This window comes from Oncorhynchus nerka, unplaced genomic scaffold (assembly GCF_034236695.1).
Source record: "Oncorhynchus nerka isolate Pitt River unplaced genomic scaffold, Oner_Uvic_2.0 unplaced_scaffold_2599, whole genome shotgun sequence".
NCBI lineage: Eukaryota > Metazoa > Chordata > Actinopteri > Salmoniformes > Salmonidae > Oncorhynchus > Oncorhynchus nerka.
In genome coordinates this window covers 14464-36074 of record NW_027038700.1, presented here as the reverse complement: position 1 = coordinate 36074, position 21611 = coordinate 14464, and the positions used below count along the sequence as shown (strand labels likewise).

The 21611-nt window shown below is 44.7% G+C and overlaps 1 pseudogene; it reads left to right on the top strand.

Moving 5' to 3' along the window:
• The first annotated feature begins 1701 nt into the window (after window positions 1–1701).
• LOC135567117 (DNA-binding protein SATB1-like) lies at window positions 1702–20157 on the top strand (annotated as a pseudogene).
• Window positions 20158–21611: the final 1454 nt, after the last annotated feature.

Below are 21611 nucleotides of genomic sequence, written 5' to 3'. Positions count from 1 at the left end.
TTGCCATGTTTTCATGGTTCACAAGTGTCATGTTGTCATGGTTTTGTATCCATCTTCCTGCGCAAACCGATTTAAATTTCCCTTAGTCATCTTAGTGCACACACCCACACTTAGGCCTTTCTACAAAGACCTATTTTTTATATCAAGGCCGTTTAAGAATTATTACTGTGTTATTCTGCATAACGCTGCGTCACTGTTTCTCTCCTGTTGTTTATTGAAGAGAATGTCATTGAAGAGCCTTTGCCGCTTAAGGGGCCTTCATTTCGAGATGATGACATAGCTTTTTTATATAACTACTGGCCTGGTCATCACGTGAATAATGTTACTATTTTATGACTTTTTGAGGCTAGATATTAGCATTCAGACCTGCAGATTTTCATGAGTTTATTAGCGGTTGGCCGTTATGTCTCGACTGTTTGTTCGGTTGTGTTTTTTGGGGACTTTGGAAGCATAGAATGTTGCGATGAGTACCTTGATGCGCTGTTGCTCTTAGTTGGTTCCTCTCTCAGTTGTCACAAAACACCACCTGAGAAAGCCCTGCATCATTCTGCCCTCCCGTTTTTCAGAAGGTTCCAGTATATTTTTTGCCTTTTTCAAGAGGAAATTGTGAAATTTATAGAAGCGTCTGTTGCTGAAGTTTCGCATGGCCACAGTGGGCATTGTTTGAGCTGAATAATATTTACCATGGGCTTTTCTCCGCTCCATGAAAACAAAGGCTGTATTGATCCCCAAATGAACCTACATAGCAGTCTTTATTGTTAGATCTCTATCTATTAAAATCAGGGAGAGAAGCAGCATTTCAGCACATTCCCTGGCACCTGCTGGTGATTACCCTGTTTATTGATTGTTTGTCAGAGATGTTTGCATCTTCAGGATGCCGGCCATTAGAAATAGGGTTCATTGCAACTGCTCAAACCCCATGAATAATGTGTGGCATATCATCACCACTGAAGGCTATAGAGGAACATTTTTACCAAAAAAGTTATGATGCTCCGAAACTTAAGTCACCAAATTATCAAAAGCAGTTTTTAACCCAAATGGTATAATGTAAAATTTGCACAGTGTACCCCGAACACTCAATGTCTTTGGGACAAGGATTCCTCGTTTTCTACCTAATAGCAGTGCAGTGTTTACACAGACTAGTAAACCTCAGGGCGCACCAGAGTGTTGGGATTTGGAGTGGTGCATCATGGGAAGGTGATATGGGGTTGACAGCTGAGGCAGAAGCAGTCTAATGTGATCTGAGCTCCTTGACAATGAATCAACAGATCTCAGCCAAAAGTGGTTGAAAGCTGAGATAGGCCAAGATTCATCTGAACAGCATTCAATTTATTTAGACTTTAGTTCAAATTGAATAATGATCTCATTAATAATGGCTAAGAACATTGAAATCATTACTTTAATCATGATGTCACTGATCATGATTGAATAACTAAAATCACAGTACCAGCACATCTACTACCGCTACCACAACTAGTTCTATCAATGTGAATAAGGCTAATATGGAAATTCTAATAAAAAAACAATGCAATATTTATCATTGTGCAGTCACTGATAATACGAATGGCACTGGCATTCATTCATTCATGAATAGAGGTAGTCTGACTGTATCAGCTGTGTCTAAATGTAATATTAATCCCCCCATTGAAGGTCACCATTTGTCATGTCTGAGCCCTCGCTGTGTTGTCTGTGTCTCTCCAGGCAACATGCTCCCTGTGTTCTGCGTGGTGGAGCATTACGAGAGCCCCATCGAGTTTGACAGCAAGGAGGAGCATGCCGAGTTTGTGCTGGTCAGGAAAGACATGCTGTTCAACCAGCTCATCGAGATGGCCCTTCTGTCACTGGGCTACTCGCACAGCTCGGCGGCACAGGCGAAAGGTAGGACTGGCACAAGCCCCACTCTATTGATGACCCGCTCACACACACATACACACATGCACGCACATACACACACACACATATACAAACTCAGGCATGCACGCACACACACCCGCACACACACAGGCCCGCTCCATGAACTATAGAACTGGCCTTGCTATGATTTGGCTTCTCCCACAGCTTACCCCACATACACTCCCCCCCTTCCATCCACACACGCACACACACACACACACACACACACACACACACACACACACACACACACACACACACACACACACACACACACACACACACACACACACTCACTCACCACACTGCCCCCTCCCCACGCTCCCCACACACACACAACCGCCTTAGCTGTCCAGGCCTCTGATAGTTTCCCAGCTGATCTGAAGGCTCAGTAACGTAGGCTGACATTGATCCCAGACAGGGATGCAACTATATGTCTCTCAGGAGTTCTCAGGGCCTCTCTGCTCTGTAAACCTCTAGCTAGAACACTCAGTGGGAGTGAAGGTGGAACCCGTTGCAGCTGACTGCAACTCTAACACACAGACCTGGGCGGGGCTTACTGGGAAAAGAGATGTCAATCTTAATGTGGCCTTGCTAGGAAAATACAGAATCAATCAATGATTGTAAATGTTTATCTGTATGCGTCTAACTTTGAGAAACATAACATTTACCATTGATTGTGTTTGTGTTCTCTTTCCATTTCAGGTCTCATTCAGGTGGGCAAGTGGAACCCGGTCCCACTGTCCTACGTGACGGACGCGCCCGGGCTGCTCCCGTGCGACCTTTCTGAGGCGCCTGCCATGTGGTCACGCTGAAAATTCAGCTGCACAGGTCAGTCTCCACATCCTGTTGCTAATCAACTACCCACCCAATGCAAGTCAGTGGTACCCAACCACATCACCTCCTGACCCCACCACCCAGCTATGTAGTCTGGTGTAGCATGCGTACCTAGTAAACTTGGGTTAAAACACAACACATAGGCCTACCATTCCTTTCCATGCTTCACCTAACTCAAATTAGCATTATAGCCATAGACTTACCTGGAATCCAGCCATAGACCCCCTTAGTCATGGATGGGCTGGACATAACAATGGTAGCTGTCCAGTCCATACAAAAGCAGTCACCCTTAGCGATCCAGGTTTGCTCATGCTTTCTGTAAACAGTACACACCATTTCGTTATCTATCATATCTATCCTACCCTGCCTTTCTAAGTCTTCAAAACCAAGTTAACAAACTGATCACCGACCATTTTGATCCCACATTACCTTCTCCAGCTATGCAATCTGGTTTCTGAGCTGGTCATGGGTGCACCTCCAGCCACACTCAAGGTCTAAACAATATCATAACCGCCATCGATAAGAGACAATACTGTGCAGCTGTATTCATTGATCTGGCCAAGGCTTTCGACTCTGTCATTCACCACATTCTCATCGGCAGACTCAACAGCCTTGGTTCTCAAATGACTGTCCGCCTGGTTCACCAACTACTTCTCAGATAGAGTTCAGTGTGTCAAATTGGAGGGCCTGTTGTCCAGGCCTCCTGGCAGTCTCTATGGGGTGCCACAGGAGTTCAATCCTCGGGCCGACTCTTTTCTCTGTATATATCAATGATGTCGCTCTTGCTGCTGGTGATTCTCTGATCCACCTCTACGCGGACGACACCATTCTGTATACTTCTGGCCCTTCTTTGGACAGCTTCGGACGAGCTTCAATGCCATACAACTCTCCTTCCGTGGCCTCCAACTGCTCTTAAATGCAAGTAAAACAAAATGCATGCTCTTCAACGATCGCTGCCCACACCTGCCCGCCCGTCCAGCATCACTACTCTGGATGGTTCTGACTTAGAATATGTGGACAACTACAAATACCTAGGTGTCTGGTTACACTGTAAACTCTCCTTCCAGACTCACATTAAGCATCTCCAATCCAACATTTTATCTAGAATTGGCTTCTATTTCGCAACAAAGCTTCCTTCACTCATGCTGCCAAACATACCCTTGTAAAACTGACCATCCTACCGATCCTTGACTTTGGCGATGTCATTTTACAAAATAGCCTCTAACACTCTACTCAGAAAATTGGATGCAATCTATCACAGTGCCATCCGTTATGTCACCAAAGACCCATATACTACCCACCACTGCGACCTGTGTGCTCTCGTTGGCTGGCCCTCGCTTAATATTCGTCGCCAAACCCACTGGCTCCAGGTCATCTATAAGTCTTTGATAGGTAAAGCCCGCCTTATCTCAGCTCACTGGTCACCATAGCAGCACCCACCCGTAGCACGCGCTCCAGCAGGTATATTTGACTGGTCACCCAAAGCCAATTCCTTCTTCGGCTGCCTTTCCATTCAGTTCTCTGCTGCCAATGATTAGCAGAACTGCAAAAATCCTAGCTGGAGACTCATATCTCCCTCACTAGCTTTAAGTACCAGCTGTCAGAGCAGCTCACAGATCCTCCTGCACCTGTACATAGCCCATCTGTAAATAGCCCATCCAACTCCTTCATCCCCATACTGTTATTTATTTGATTTATTTTTGCTCCTTTGCACCCCGGTATCTCTACTTGCACACTCATCTTCTGCACATCTATTACTCCAGTGTTTATTTGCTTTCTTAATGATTATTTTGCCACTATGGCCCTTTTTGCCTTACCCTCCCTCATCCAACCTCATTTGCACACACTGTATATAGACTTTTCTATTGTATTATTGACTGTTTGTCTGTTTGTTCCATGTGTAACTCTGTGTTGTTTGTTTGTGTCGCACTGCTTTGCTTTATCTTGGCCAGGTCGCAGTTGTAAAGGAGAACTTGTTCTCAACTAGCCTACCTGGTTAAATAAAGATGAAATAAATATAAAAAATGTAATACGTTGACCACAGTCAGTAGCCACACCAACAAGATCTCATAGTTTCCCCTTTGAAATTCAACATATTATGGATGAATGTCTATTTTTACGCTTTTATTACGTGTGGTCTGGGGTTAATTCCACATGGTTACAGGATTAAAACAGAAACAACTCAAGGTTAACAGTTTGGGCATTAATAGTTAGGTTAGGGCTATGGTTTGAAAGGCTTAACCTTTCACCCCAGTGGGTTAAATCAGGGTCATAGAGAGTGTTTCTGGTAGTCTTAAACAAATCTACTTTAAGTTTGCATCCCAATATTACACTTTGTATACATCACAGAAGACGAAATATACCAAAACCGTTTGACATAGAAACACATATTTTGGCATAAAAAGAAAAGGTATGTTTATTTATGATGAAATTATGAAAAATATTTATAACAATCCACTTATAAAGGCCACTAGTTCATTTGACAGCAGGAAAAGGCTACAAATCTAAATAATAAAAACATGCAATATTACCATCAGGTATCATCAGTATTTCACAGTGTTCTCAAAGCTTGCTAGTGCATTGTGAACTGCAGTAGCACAGTGGTCTCACTCCGATCATCATCAGTTCTCGCCACTGCTGGGCAAAAGTTGATATTTCTGCTGGTGTGAGAGCCGAGGAAGGCATATATCGACATTCTCAGGACGTTTTCAAACATCCAAAATCGCCGCCTATTTCTAATGACCAGTCTTGCCCACACAGCCCACACATACTGTTTACAGACCACACAGCAGCCACAGACTACACACACACACACACACACACTGAGATTGGTACTGCTGGTTTGAGGCCTGTGCCCAGCTGCACACACTCAGCCCTACCTCACTAGTTCACTGCTAATTTAACCCCTCTGGGGGTTGTTCCTCACACACACGCACACACTCACTACACACACATACACACACAGGTTGTTCTCCTCCCTCTCTTTCCTCCCTCCTCTGCACACACCAGCCAGGACACAGACGGTTTGTGTTTATTTCCAGCAAGCTTGTGTGCCTGCATGGATAGCTGTCTGTCTATCTCCCACTCGCCCCCTCTCTTTTCCTCCTCTGTTCCTTTGCTTTCCCCAGAGGCTCTCTCCCTACTACAGCCGTTTAAGGTGTTCTGTAAAGCCTCAACCAGAGCTGTGTGTGTTATGTGTGTGTGTTACCTCTATCTTTGAATCCTCAAACTTCTACCTATCTACCTTCTGTTTTTATTATATATGCATCAAATATATCAAAGTACCTACAACATTTTGATAACCTCGAAGACAATAGCAACCTGCCTCCCCTACCACACACACATAAACTCAATAGACACCCATACCAACTGTGGAGTGTACGGTTCACGTGTTTCTTTTGTCGTTGCCATAATTCAGGAATGCATGCAATGCGAACACGGCCATATGTCCCACACACGTGACGTCTGCGTTGCCGTGCTTGATCAAATGAAGAGATCCTTATCTGAAGCGAACGGGGCTCTCTCACTGGAGACCTGCTTGTTCACTTTCGAATTCCCCCTCATTAAAACGATCTGGTTTGAAAGGGGGTCCACTTGTCTGTAAATAGAGTACATTCATCCATATATCGCATAGGCCCATACATTATTTGTCTTTTTATCAAAAATGTGTGTTTTTACGTGCGGCATGTTGTTATTTCCTTTCCCCCCGCTGCAGAAATCTAACATCAATCTAGCCCGTAACACCTTAAATTGTTTCGCCGAGCACATCGAGCCAGGAAGGTAGAAGTAACATGAAATAATAGTCGCCACATGCAGCTGATGTATAATTCATGCATCAATACAGCAGATGTGTTGTATAAAGTAATTAACTAATCAGAACAATCAGGAGAGAGAAAGGGAAGGAGAGAGCGAGGGAAAGGGAGGGGGAGGAGAGAGAGAGAGCAATCTCCAGATGCATCTGCTTGATGCGCCAAATGAAATCTGTCTGTCTTGGAGGGGCGCTTGCAGCAGGAAAGCAAGGCCCTGTGCTCACCTCTCTCTCTCTCTCTCTCTCCCCCTGTTCTCTCCTGTTCTCTTTTCTCTCCTTCTCTCTATTTCCCCCTCCCCTGTCTCAATCTCCCTGTTCTCCGTCTTCTCCTCCCACCCTCATCCCTTTCTCTTCTCTCTCCCCTCTATCTCTTCTTCCTACCTCCTATCTCGTCTCACAGTTGTCCTAAACTGGAGGACCTGCCGCCAGAGCAGTGGACCCACTCTACAGTAAGAAATGCCCTCAAGGAGTTACTCAAAGACATGAACCAGAGCTCTCTGGCAAAAGAATGTCCCTTATCACAGGTGCTGGAGCCGTCCACAAACCCCACTATTCCATTTGCCAAAGACTGCCAGTGTCCCTTTTTCAAATGCCCAGAGTTTGATAGAGTGGAACACGATGGAGAATTCCATAGACAATCCAAATCAATACCCATTGTCGTCCATATAGATGCCCCCCCCCCTCTTCTTCTCTTCCTCCCTCATTTGCAGAAGCAGTACTGTTGATTGAATGCAGGGTTATTGTTGGGTAAACAATGGACCAACCCAGAATAATCTTGATTCTCCTCTTTATATGTCAGGCTAGAAATATGTATGTTTTTGGAGTTTTTCTCTGACCATTATGTAATACACTCACTCTGTATTCAAGTAGCTTGACTCTATAGAATTGCAGCTTTCGTCGTATATCATAGCTCATAACAGAAGCTGTTCTGCAGGAAAGAAACTGCAGTATATCTATCACAGGAGCCGTCTGGGTGTGTGTGTGTGTTTGTGTGCTCTTACGATATAGAGTGTGTGTGTGAGCGCTTACGGTATGGAGTGTGTATGTTATGGTGTGCGGTATGGAGTGGACTCTACCCTCACCGAGGCTGCCGTATGGTCACCCAGAGGCCCGTGGTGTGTTTGTTTGTGTTTAGCCGGGCAGAGCGTGGCGATGATGTAAAGAGTCCCCCGGTGGTGTTCAGGCTGAGCCGTGCCGCGGCTCCCTCCCTCTCTGCCCGGTAATCACCCTGTTTACGGTCCGTATGTGAACAACTCTCTGATTTTACTCTGTTGTTCAGCCATTGTTATTTACTCATTGTAAGACGCTCTGTGTTGGTAAGAGGGTCTGTTTTACAGGCTACCGGAAATATGAAATGATAGTTGAGATGTGCATTGTTAATCCCAAATATCACATATGATATACTCTAAGCAGCTATCCTTTTACTTGCATTGTAGGGGTTCACAGATGGCCCAACATGAAAATATCTGACATATGTTACACTGTGGGTTCTGCATTGCTATACCCACAGAGAGGTGTGTTGTTGCTTTTCATAGGTCTCTCTATAAGTCTCATTTGGGCCATTGAGCCCAGTATTAGACCTGCGTGGCTACTCCTGTTTCCTATCTGTATTAGAGTCTCTGATGATAGTGCCTGAGGGGGACGTGATGGGCGGCAGGTGAGAAGCCACAGAGGCCGAGGCGCTCCTAAAGCTTGGGAATCCAACAGCGCCCGGGGAGAGGAAAGGGCGTGTTCGGAGGCTTGGATGATTGGCAGCTTTTATAGGATTAGTGTCTCCTTGATATTCAGGAGGGTAATCCTGGGGAGAGAAAGGTTAATAAACAGAGAATTTGGGGGAGAGAATGAACACTACTTCAGAACAGGGCTCAAAGAGAGAAAGAAAGGGGGGAATCTTGAAAAGCGGCGCCTTTGTTCTGGGTCTTGTCAAAACATTTAGTTCATTCTTTTGTAGGGGAGTCATGCTTGTGTGTTTGGCCTACAAATGCCCTGAAGAGACTCCGACTCCAAGAGAGGGGCGGGGGCCTGAGAGAAAGAGACTTTATTCACCACTGTGACTATTGTTATTGTTCCCCAGTGGAATATCATTTGGACTGCACTCAGATGAGTTTGAGTGTAATGCCCCCAGTAGAGGAAAAGTAGATGGGGTCTCACTAAAGTTTGACTCCCGTCCACCCCCTTCTCCTCATCACCACCCTCTGAGAGTGCCGCTCAGTGACTGGGAGCGAACTTAACCCCCAGGCTCCTCTGAAACTACAACAAAAGAGGCCCCTAGCCTCCTGCCCCCTTCCCTGACAGAGCAGCTGTCCTGTTGCATAGCAGCAAATAACCATCAAATGCCATCTTTGTGAGCCTGGGCTCTGCTCTGAGGCTGCCAGTGGCTGAGGTAGCGGGTAGGGTCTATTGGCGTGTATGTGTGCGTTTGTGTGTGCGGGACATGTGTGCGTGTGTGTGGGAAGGGTGGGGGACGCTTTAACCCAATTGGTGTGGAATTGACTGTAATTAGTTTTAGATGTTTGGGGGGAGAAGCAAGATATTAGCCACAATCAGAGCTAGGAAACAAGAAAAGGGTGAGTGTACGGTGTCTTAGTTAGTTTATGTGTGTGTGTGTGCAATATGCTTGCAGGCCATGGCAGGTTTTACCAACGTGTCTTTTCATGCGTCTCTCCCATGACGGAAAGTGGAGTAGATAGTTGGGGCAGATAACGGCTCTGTGTGACTTCAGGAACACTGATAAGCTCCTGTGCTGTAGATGGCTATCACTTAAAGGGCCCAAGGCAGGCAGAGATGGCAGCATCCTGGTGCCACACAGTACCCACCACTACCTGTTGATGGCTGCTGGCTGGCAGAGGCTTCGTGGGCACGAGGTGGCGGTGGTTATTTGCATGGCTTGGCAAGTGTGTGTACCGTAATGTCTGTGCTTGTGTGTGTGTGTGTGTGTGTGTGCGTGTGCGTGTGTGTGTGTGTGTTTGTGCCCCAGTGAGAGGTGTGAAGTATGGAGGGAGATGCCTGATTAATGAGGACTGTTTATTAGAACATCTGTGTCAAAGATGAACACAGGAAGTGTGTCTTGGGTGGGCCCTGCTATAGCTGGCTCCACCAAGCCCAGATACTGTAAATATAGCATACTACGCTTAAGATAACTCCCATTATGCCCCCAGTACTGACTACACTGTACTCACCAAAATGGTGCATTCATATGGACTTGGTTATTTGATATACTGTTCTGTATGTGCCATTTTCTGTTAACACTACTGAAGATACCAATTGTCAGATCCTCAATAACTCATCCTCAATGATCATTCCGCAATTCACCGGGATTGTAATGTATGCCAGTTGTGTAGTAGTGTTGAGGTCAGGAGTTCAGCATCAGGTCCATAGTGATCCACAGCAGCAGACTCAATCCTCCCTCGTCTTCCATCTCCGGTGAGGAGGGAGTGGGAGATGTGGTTGCGGCTCGGCTGCCAGCACCGTGTGTTGTTCACTGAAGTGCTGTTGTGCCAGAAGGTTTCCCTCCCGTCCCCAAGTGCTCATATTAAAGATATGATAAAGATGGCATACCTGTAAATTTGAAAACAGATGGTTTCATCTTTTGAATATTTATAACAATCAAAACAATTTCTCCTGCTATTCACCCGCAGGCCAGGAAGGTGTTAAAACATTTAATGAAAAGAAAACTGTGCCTTGTTTGCGAGGAATGCGTTCGAAATAAATAAGGAAGAGAGTCAATTGTGGAGAAGGCGAGAGGGCACAGATATAAAAGCCTTATGTCTCTTGAAGATGTTTTTTAACATATTGTGGAGAGCCAGAGAAAAAAGAAAAGAGTCATCTGTTTACATTGCCTGATTTCCAGATGCTAACTTTTAATAGTCTGTTTGTTTATTTTACTTTTTGAAAGCAAACTGCTCTTTACTGTAGTACTTCCTCCCTGCATATCAACAAGGCTGCTAATTTAGTGAAGCTCACTATTTGCCTTCCTCAGAAAGGTTCTCTCAAACTCCGTGGCATTTGCTATAAGGGACACACCTCTTATATTTCATTTGATTTGTTTACATTTGGAAAGACAAGACCAAGATTTGTGCATGACTGCTAAAATGGTCTTTGCTAGAATATTGTTGTTTGTGCACCGAAATGTTTTATTCATTTTGACAAAAGAAAACACAGTATCAGTGCATGTCATGGCGTTAATATATGTCCTCGTGCACATTGCGATCTGAAGGTTTTCTCTCTCTTTACCAATCTCTCTCTTTTCAAGTATATCTCCTCCATTGTGAACAGCACTTACTATGCAAATGTGTGGTAATGAAGTGTCAGGAATTTGGCGCTGGTATAAACATTTCAAGATAAAAAGATATGATGGGTAAGCAAAATGTCACACTAACACTGTCTTATCAGACCCCCAATCCTGCATTCAATACGTCTGCCCCATGTCCCCCCCCCCTCTTCCCAGTACATTAAACACATTTAATCACATCATCTAATGATGGCTCTTCTCAGAATTTTCACTGTACACTGCTCAGGTGCACAATGTTTTCACCGTTTCCCTGAATCCATTCAGAGTAATCTATGTTGCTTATCAGATGTAGTTTAGTATTCAGTAATGGCTGTCAAATCACAGACTAGGGTGAAGTCCCGCGACCTTTGTTTATGAATACTGTTTCAGTTACCTACAAATGACATGCAGTAAGGATGATTTTCCTGGCCATCATCTGGTTTTGAAATAATCTGTTTTCCTTGTCAAAGTAGAACAAGGCTGGCTTTGTGTTTTAGATAGCTCAGTTAGTCCTCCTTGTCCCTGTTTGGAAATTAGGTCACATAATTCAGATACTGTCTATTTTGCTGTGTTTTGGTCACTTGAAATACTATACCAGTCATATTAATAGAGTTTAATATACAGTCATTTAGAGTATTGGTTTCAACCTACTGTGTAGAAATCAGCTTCCTATACAAGCTAGTGCTCATGTTGATTACATTCAAGATTGGTGAGGCGGTGGGTAACTTTTTAGATTAAGGAGGACGATTTATTTTATGAGCATGGCATTATTTCTATTACAGCATATTGTATGACTGTCATTCATATTCCATTAACCCAGCTCAATGTAACATCAACGTGTCTTTCATTTTCCCTGTACCCATCCTTGAGTTTGCTACAACCTAGCCTAAGAATAAACGTTTATAACTTGGGGGAACTGGTCCCTAGAGACAAATGGGAGTAATCAAGATGAAAGACAGTGACACATTCAATACCTTCTTGCACACTCATGCTTGTATCTAGTTGATCTAGGGTGTAATCATTAGTTCAAACAGTTCCAAATGAGAGTTTCTATTGGACAAATTCAGGTAGAAGAGTTAATTTCTTCAAAATTTGTTCAAAATATTTTCTTTCTCTCGTTTATAGTAAACTACTCACACATTTTATGCACTTCACAGCTGAGAGCTGTAGCTTATTCTTTCAGTACTAGATTCAATCTCTGATCTTTTGATTAGGTGGACAAGCATGTCAGTTAATGCTGCAAGAGCTCTGATATATACATCCTCCGGAACTCGTAATAATTACTGTGTGGAAGTCTATGGAAGGGATGAGAACCATGAGCCTCCTAAGTTCTGTATTTAAGTCAATGTACCCAGAGGAGGGGCCGGAATCTAGCTGTCCTCTGGCTACACCATGGTGCTTCCCCAGAGAGTGCTGTTGAGGCTGCTGTAAGCCTTCATTCGAAACAGTGTATTTTGATCAGTTATTTGGTGATGTGACTATATTAAGTAGGTTTTATCTAAAAGGATAACTTTAAATGTTTCACTATTGACATTTTGTAGAAATTCACTGAGTAGGGGTGATCCTCCTCTGAGAATCTTCACTGGTCAAGATATAAGACAGAATGTTTTTATGGTTTTGCAAGTGCACACTGTTCTGATCATATCGTACTCCATTTGTCTGGACACATAACACCACAACATGGACACATAACACCACTGGCCCCTTACCCATCCTCTTGTGTACACAGACACATTTGACCTAACAGTCTTTATGGTTTATGGAAGAGTACATAAAGAATGTAGGATCTCCAAGTAACAGCGATGTTGAAACTACACATCAAGTCCTGTGTGTATTTAGAATGTCATATTTATGTACATGGGATATGAGGTGAAGCGTAGTGGGTATCAACGCTGTGGCATCCCTTATGTCCACATGAACCCTTTCTTCCCTGGTCATGTATCATGTAGATTGTATGGGGTGTTAAACCTCTCTTTCTCTCTCTTCACCTGTGCACTGTATGTCTTGTCCCCTCTCTCTGTGTGTGTGTGTGTGTGTGTGTGTTTTGCGGTCTTGCCCACACGTCTGTGCAGGCATGCGCCAACCCTCGCAGCTGGAGGGCTACCTGGGGACGTGTGTCCTCCACGACAGCCCGCGTGGCAACACACTAGGTACGTCCGCGTGGCCACACACACACACCGTCTGTGGACACACACACTGCACTACTGTCCCTACCAGTCCTGCGAAAGCTGGCACCCCTCAGGTGGCTGTTTGTCGCCAGCGGCGACACTCTCAACCTTAATATTCATGAAAGGATGCCTACTATGCGTGCCCATTGAGTGGCAGCAATGGCGTAGAGGGCACTGTTGAAAGGGAGGCATGTTAGTCTTTCCTTTGTGCTTCAGTGCCACTGTAGTTTCATAAACATACACTTAGTCTACCACATGGGCAGTGTAGTTATCTTGCCTTACATCGAGACACTGTCTGTAATTGAAAATGCGTCTGGTTAAACACATTGAAGAGTCCTGGTCGACAGTCTCTGCTGTCAGAGCTGCCTCTATGGGACCCGGCAAAGTGGTCTCTACTCTGTTGAAGTGTGATAGCAGTTCAGGGCAGTCCCCCTATCCAGCAGGAGAAAGAGTTCCATGGGGTTTGGACCCCCCTTACTCTCTCTCTCTCTCTCTCTCTCTCTCTCTCTCTCTCTCTCTCACTCTCTCTCTCTCTCTCGCTCTCACTCTCTCTCTCTCTCTCTCTCTCTCTCTCTCTCTCTCTCTCTCTCTCTCTCTCTCTCCCCCTCTCTCCCTTGCTCTCTGTCTCTCTCTCCCCCTCTCTCCATCCCTCTCTCAACCCACATCCCATTCCCATTGTGTGTTTAATCCAGGACTCTTTTGTGGCTGGATTCCCGCACAAGGACTCCCACATCTGTGGCTGCCTTCTCTCCAGGGCCTGCCGTGCTTTTCTGACACCCCTATTTATTTTTATTTTCATGGAAATGCTGTTTGTGTGTGTGTGTGTGTGTGTGTGTGTGTGTGTGTGTGTGTGTGTGTGTGTGTGTGTGTGTGTGTGTGTTTGTGCGTTCCAGTATGTGTGTGCATGTGTGTGCGTGTGTGTGTATTTGTGAGCATGCCCCCAGCAATGTGTGTGGGCACAGGTAGAGACAAGAGCGAAAACATCACAGCCAGAGATGCCGAGGATTATGGGAGGAGATGTATTATACCCCTTTTTTTTCTTAATAATTTGTTTTGACAAATACTGAAAGAACAGTTTTGGCTGGTTGTTGTGTTTCTGACAGTTAACAAAACATGCTGCTATACTTGGGATTATTGTGTGGATTTTTGGAACCCTTCCAGGCACTCAATCTTTTATCTCTCGCTGAAATATGGAGTTTGTGGAAGATTTTCTCTTCTAACACCAATTTGTGCTTCTCAGAAATATGATTTATATGATTCAATATGATTTTTTGGCCCCATGTTGGCAGTTACACATCTAGGTGTAAATGGTATGGATTATTTAAAGACACTATTCTGAGTTCAGTGCATGTAAATGTTTAAATCTATATGAATTCTTTAGATGAGAAAACCTCCAGATTCAAGCATATCCAGTCTGACGAAACCTCATTCACTCATAGTCACTTTGATATCCTCTTAGATTTTTGTAAATTATTATTTTCATCCACAGACGTGTAATTTAGACAGAGCTCAAAATACTACAAGCTGCCATTATGGACTTAAAAATATTTCCCAAAATGAGGACACCATAAATAGTACATTCATTTTCCTTAGGCCGAGGAAGAGGTCATGTCTGGGATGCTCCTTACAAGGTAGAGATCCTCTTCCTCTCTCTCTCTCTTCTCTTCTCTCTCTCTTTATCCCTCCTGGGGTTATCTTTGAGCCGTCCCCAAAATATATCATATTGGCTAGCTTCATTATCTTGTTTTTAGAATTAGGGACATAAGGCGATTCAGGGATTATCTGTCTCACAGTATCTTTATGAACACACACACAAACATACATACACACACACTTGTTTTATTGCTCACATGATTGGGCCATATAAACTAACTTTATAAACTAATTCCGGGAGCTGCCAAGGCTCTGGGGGCTGTCTGCAGGTAGCCCACTGAGGCCCTTTGTCTGAGGCCTGAATTTAGGGTGAGACTTTTAAGACAGGCAAGTGTCTGGACAGCTATTTCTTTTTCACAGGGACACAAGGAGTTTGTTCAGAGGCTGTAAGTTTTGTTGCTCAGAGATTTGGCCTGATGCACTGTTTTCAATTTCAAAGTCTGTTTTTGCTCATCTGAGTGGGTTGGACAGTGTGCATTGGTACATTCTGTCTGGGCATTTTTCTGTACTCTTCAGCCAGTATTCAAAGTGTTTAAAATTGACCCCTCTCTCCTCTCTTTCCCCTCCTCTAGCAGACATGGACGGCCTGTCCGACCACTCCCCTCCGGGCCCCAACCACAACCATCTGACCTTCTCCCAGCAGCCCATCCCGGGCAGCACGGCCCGACAGCCCCCTCCTCCCGGTTCTCCCCCCTGCCCCCTCCGTCCCACAGTGAGGCCCAGGCGACCGCCCGGCTCAGCTCCCCCCTGGCCTGCATCACCCTGGCCTGGTGTCCACCCCCATTAGCCCCCAGCTGGTGAACAGCAACCCTGAGTCATGGCCCAGATTCTCAGCCAGCAGTATGCCGTCAACCGGCTCCTGGCACAGCAGTCGCTGTCGCAGCAGTACCTCAACCACCCCACGGTCGCCGAAACTCCCTGACCAAGCCACTGGAGCCCCAGGTAGCCAGCAACACCGGGTGTCCATGGAGATATACCAGTGGGTGAGGACGAGCTGTGAAGAGGGCCGGCATCTCCCAGCCGTGTTCGCCCGCGTGGCTTTCAACAGGACCCAGGTGAGGAGGGTCAGAATTTAGCTCAGACTTTTGCATAAATCACCCATTGATGCCAATAGGAGATTTGGGGAAAGATCGCAACATCTCAGATAGAATTATGTGCTAATAGGACTAGAAATGAAAGCACTCGACAAGAGCTCTGACACATCTGTCACAAGGACAGAATTGTTTGAGTTGTTGTGCCGCAAAGTCAAACTCTGCATTCTTGTCGGCAAACAGTTCATCTTACAACCCTAGCACCACAACAACAACAATTTAAAAGCTATAGTACACCTGGCAAGCCGCAACGTCAGGCACCAGGCGCGGTCACGGCTTGCGCTCCCTCTGCTAAGACATGTGATTTCACTTCACAGGCAGGCAGCGCCCCAGCGGGGGGCTCTGACAGAGATAATGTCTTAAGATGTTCTGCATATTTTGGGGAGGTGGCAGCAAACCTCCATTACTCTCCGCCACTTTGAAGTTGTGTGTGAAACTTCTTGATAAGAATCTATTGGAATCAGTGCGTGCCGGCGCTCTCTCCACAAATACAGTTAAGTGGATAGCAAGCAGACAGTGGTGTTTTTGTGCAAATTGACAAGCCATTCTCCTTTCAGCTTTAACTCTCGGTATGAAGAAATAGTAATGTGCCTTTTGAAGCCTCCTCTTGTATTATTTATTGTGTGTTAGTGTTTTTCTCTTCCTGTTTCTGCCCCAAGGGTGTTAATAAGGCTGCGTGTGGTGTCTACGCGGGAGGCGAGTAGTTGGACAGGGCTCATGCCGTCCCTTTGTTGTCGAGCGGCAGTGGAGCTAGGGGAGAATGGCCGGGTGTAATAAACATGCAGCGTACCTGGCTGCAATTGCACACCCACACAGACGTATCGCAAACACACATAAGACACACACGCATCGCACACACACACACATATTCTCGCACAATCTTCAGAATACCTGTGACATGCACTCAATGTCAGTATGAAAGCTTGTCTCCCCGTTCAGAGTTGATACCTGTATCTAGTTATACATACTTGGCTCCGTTATCAAGTGAATCTATTTCAATGTCCGCCAGTGTTTCATTAAGTCACAAGCACAGTGTGTTTTCTTAAACCACCGTACCATTAGTTAAACAGCGGAGCCACTAGTTCCAGCTCCGGTAGTTGGTCTAACTATCAACAGAACTGACCTCAAGATGTTTATTACATAATCATTTTGTTTATTTCCAAATCACACACCTATTGAAGAAGAGAAGCTGAAAATGGATCACTCAGTGTGTGTGCAACGGCGGATGAAAAGCCTCGATCACACAGTCCTGATAATACAGTGATTCCCGTAATGACAGGATTCATAGCTATTGAAAAGGAACAGTGGATACACTGATTGCTACGCTGCTACTCACTGAGTCGATGTGCTGTAGTAGTTACATCATCCTCTGGGTCTGGGAGAGTTTACTAGTAGAAATAGAATGTTCACAACGGACATGAAGTCAATGTATGAGTCTTCTCAGGGCTTACAAATAGGGCATCTCCCTCTCTCTCTCTCTCTCTCTCTCTCTCTCTCTCCCTCTCTCTCTCTCTCTCTCTCTCTCTCTCTCTCTCTCTCTCTCTCTCTCCCTCTCCTCACTCTTCCTCCCAGGGCCTGCTGTCTGAGATCTTGCGTAAAGAGGAGGATCCTAAGACGGCCAGCCAGTCTCTGCTGGTCAACCTGCGGGCCATGCAGAACTTCCTGCAGCTGCCCGAGGCCGAGCGAGACCGTATCTACCAGGACGAGAGGGAAAGGAGCCTGACGGCTGCCTCGGCCATGGGGCCTGCGCCACTCATCAGCACCCCGCCCACCCGGCCAGTGCAGGTATGGAACGAACAGGCAAGCATGCACACAGACAGAGCAGAGTGCACACACACACACACATACACACACTCACACAAACATATTTTATTTTGACCTTAAATTGTACAGCAAGTGCCACTACCCGCCCCACTCTTGGAAATAAGGAAGCAGCTCCAATGTGACAAGTTCTGTAGAAGGAGCAAACCTCCCAGTCTGTCAGTCAGTCAATTCCCTCATTCAACTGCCTAAACCTAGCTCTCCACTGTCTCCCACAATCAAAGTCCTTTTATTGGACAGGTATGTGGCAACTTTCCCACTTAAGCACATTTTGAGTGCGGTCGAGTGTGTCTGGGGCGGAGAAGGCCAGACAAAAGACCTCCTCTGTTCAGCCTCGGACTGAAGACTGCCTTTTATTTGGGAGGAGAAATGTCCCTGTGCCACCCATTGGCCAAACAGGGAGGCCCCTTTGACTACATGGCCAGATCGCAGTGGCCGTCCTTACAAAACTGGAAGGAAAGGGAAGAATCAGACTCTGAACCAGTGGTTTTAAACTAGGAAAAGGCCACTTTACAGTTCACAGGTCTTCCTCAACAGTCAGTTGGCTGTGAAAGCTGGACATGGAAAAGGGAGAGAAATCCAATAGAGAGAGGAAGAGAGAGACAGACACAGAGAGGGAGACAGAGTGATAGAGAGAGAAAGCGAGAGAATGAGCGAGAGAGAGCTGTCCCTCCGTACAATGACACATTGACCAGACTCGACCATGTTTCTGCTATCAGACATACCTCTGTTCAGGCCCTAATTCTGTTTACTTCAGTATCGTCCATTTCAAACGTGTGGATCAGGAGGTGCACACACCTTTCTTGATTGAATAATTGGGTTAGTCAAATTCCAGGGCTGGGATTTCAGTTTTTGTAGTTGTAGAGGTGGGCTTGTATACTAAATGCATAATTTTACGGGCAGTACAGGACACACATACCTTTTCGCTTCATTATAACTGGCTTATTCTCGATAGGTCACATCTAAATTCCCACCATTTACTATACAGTTATTTACTTCTTGCTGAACATGAAACGTCATAGTAGCATATGATCATTAGCCCTAATATGCATTCTTCTATTCTTCCCTTCACCTATGACTGAGTCCTACTGTATCATAGTATGCTCTGTCCTGGACATATGCCAGACTCCACTGACAGCTCCTATAAAGTATAAAGTAATGCGTTGGGAGATTTAGCCACATAAATCAGTCAGGGTAGCAATTGAGCAGACAGGAGGCTTTTATAGGCCTCCTAAAAATGATGCGGAGGTATGTTTCTCATGTGTGCCCATGGGTGGCTCCAGTGCCCTCACCAGTCTCTGCATGTCCCAGGCTTAACAATTAGAGCTACTGAGGAAATTGTTGGTAGTCAGTACACACACTGACACCCCTCGCCTACTGAGTCATAAATGGTTAAAAGATGCCCAGGAATCTTAAAACATTCCAGTTTACCACAAATTTGGGGTCCATTATCTTTTCATAACCACCAAAATGGCTCCCCTGTTAGATGTCTAGACATATACATTAAACATTTATTTGCGATTTTTACAGATTGTTTTGGGCAAGTTTTGTAACTGACAAGATTAATACTTGAGTAATTTAATTATTGCCTACACGTAAAAAAATAATAATATATATATATATATATAAAAGGGTTTCCTCCTGAATGATGTTGATTCAATTCCATGTATCTCTCTTTGCAATCTGATTTCTGATCAGTTTTATCTTCATCAATGAGACTGCAGTGTACTAAAGTTGTCATTGCACATGAACTATACCACCTTTGTGTTGATACAGCCTAACAATTGTTTGTTGTGTGCGTGTGCGTGCATATGCGTGTGTGTTGCGCTAATGTGTGTTCATGTGTTGTTAAATCCCCCCCTTTCTAAGGTGGGACTAAACAAACATGTCTCTGTTGCCCCAGCAGCCCAGGAGAGAAGACTGTAACAACGCCAGACCTGGAGGACTGGAACCCCAGAATCCCTGGGGCATCTCTCCTGTGAAAACACAGCAATGAACCATCTCTTTGCTAACACTTTCACCGTTACTGTACTGTATCAATAACATTGCGATTCATGGTTATCGTAATAATGTATGTTGTGGCATTTTTATGTATATTGTAGCATGATTTGCTCATAACAGTTTTAGAATTTAGAAGTTTAGTAGAAATACTTATTTATGAGTAATTCAAATACAAAAATGTATTTATTCATCAATTGTTTGTTAATGCTTCAAAGTTATTATCAAGCGTTACCAATATGTTATATTATATTTGTTAAGGGAAATTAATTAGACAAATGATGAGTTGTATGAAACCATTTAAAGTGAAATGGTCTCCCATGTTTTAAACCATGTTCTCTTTCCTTCGTTTACCTTTCTGGACAGATCCCCGAATCCAGAAAACACGGCAGCATCACCTTGTTTTCCAACCCTTTTGCTGACACCCCTTACCCTGCCCAGGTGAAGGCCTCCGCTCCCCAGCGAGTGGAACGGCAAAACGGAGAGCTGCATCCTCAACATCAACTCCCCTCCATCTATGACGAGATCCAGCAGGAGATGAAGAGGGCCAAGGTTTCCCAGGCTCTGTTTGCCAAAGTGGCCGCCTCCAAGGAATCGAATTACAGACTATCACGTTGACTTAGACTCTGTTTGCCAGGTGGCTTGGCTCCCAAGAGCAGGCCAGACTGCATACGTTGACTTAGACTCTGTTTGCCAAGGTGGCCCACCTCCAAGAGTCAGTACAGACCCATACGTTGACTTAGACTCTGTTTGCCAAGGTGGCCGCCTCAAGAGTCAGGTACAGAACCCCATACGTTGACTTAGACTCTGGATACCAAGGTGGTCGCTTCTAAGAGTCTATTTTCAGACCCATCACGTTGACTTAGACTCTGGATGCCATTTTTGTACACACAACACAGTTCTAGGCCACAGACCACTAAGAGCACAATTTGATACAGACACACAGACCTGCAGAACAACACCACATGCAATAAGTATTATTTTTCCACTTTGCCACGCAGTTGAAGAGGGTTAACAAAAGAAAACTGGTCTCATTTAGGAAGAGATTGGCACTAAAGATTGAAAGAAAATGTTGAACAAAAAAGAATGTGTCTGTAGCCTATATTGGGAACGTATGTTATTAAACTATTAGTTACAGTTCTGTGGATGTTCCAGCTTCAAATACAATGCACACATCAATTGTATTTGCAGAGCTAATATTTTAATTTCCTGTGCCTGAACTTGTCGTGGGAGACATTTTGTCTCCTTTCCAGTGTGGTTGATGAAACATTAGAAAACAAAGAATAAACACGATATAAAACCAGATCTGGAGACATTCACCAGTTAAGGGTCCAAAAACTGAGCGTACATTGTGCAACTCTCCTCTTCTTCTCCGACTGGTGATTTATCGCCATAATGACATGTCTCCTTTTATTGTGGGTTTAGCGAACAGCAGACAAAGTGTTTCAACACAAAACAAACCTGCTTTATATTAGCTGTGCTCTGAATGACTCTCAGCTAAAGCGGAGCCTGTTATCTCGCCTAGAAACAACCCACTCGTTGAATACTGGTTTGTGTGAGCAAATTACCATCAGTTTTTAATCTTATTAAAACTAATTAAAGAAATGCGTAGTGTCGTTTATTATTAAAGGTTTGATATATTGGTGAGCCTGATTGAAAATGTTTCACAATTACTTGATGAAGAAGAAGAAAAATAGATTAAACAGGGGCCAAATTATCTGGAAATATCTGTGTGTTTTTTTAGCTGATTACAAAATTATAGGGGCAGATATCTTTGTTTTACCAAATTGCAGTTTGATGCACAAACCATTGTTTTTGTTCAGGAGTTCAAAGTATTTTTGGAAAAGAGAAAGAAAGAAGAGGAGAGAAAAAATATCTCTTCTCAGATTATTGTTTGTGAGTGAACAGGTTTCCACTGTGTTTCCTCCCCCTCCCTCTTTCTCTCTCTCCCTTTTCTCTCTCTCTCTCTCGCTCTCTGCACTCACTTCCTCTCTCTCCTCCCCAGTCTCCCCTGCTCCTCCCATTCTGTGATCCATGAGGAACGGAGGGTGAATGTGAACTGGAGCAGCAGA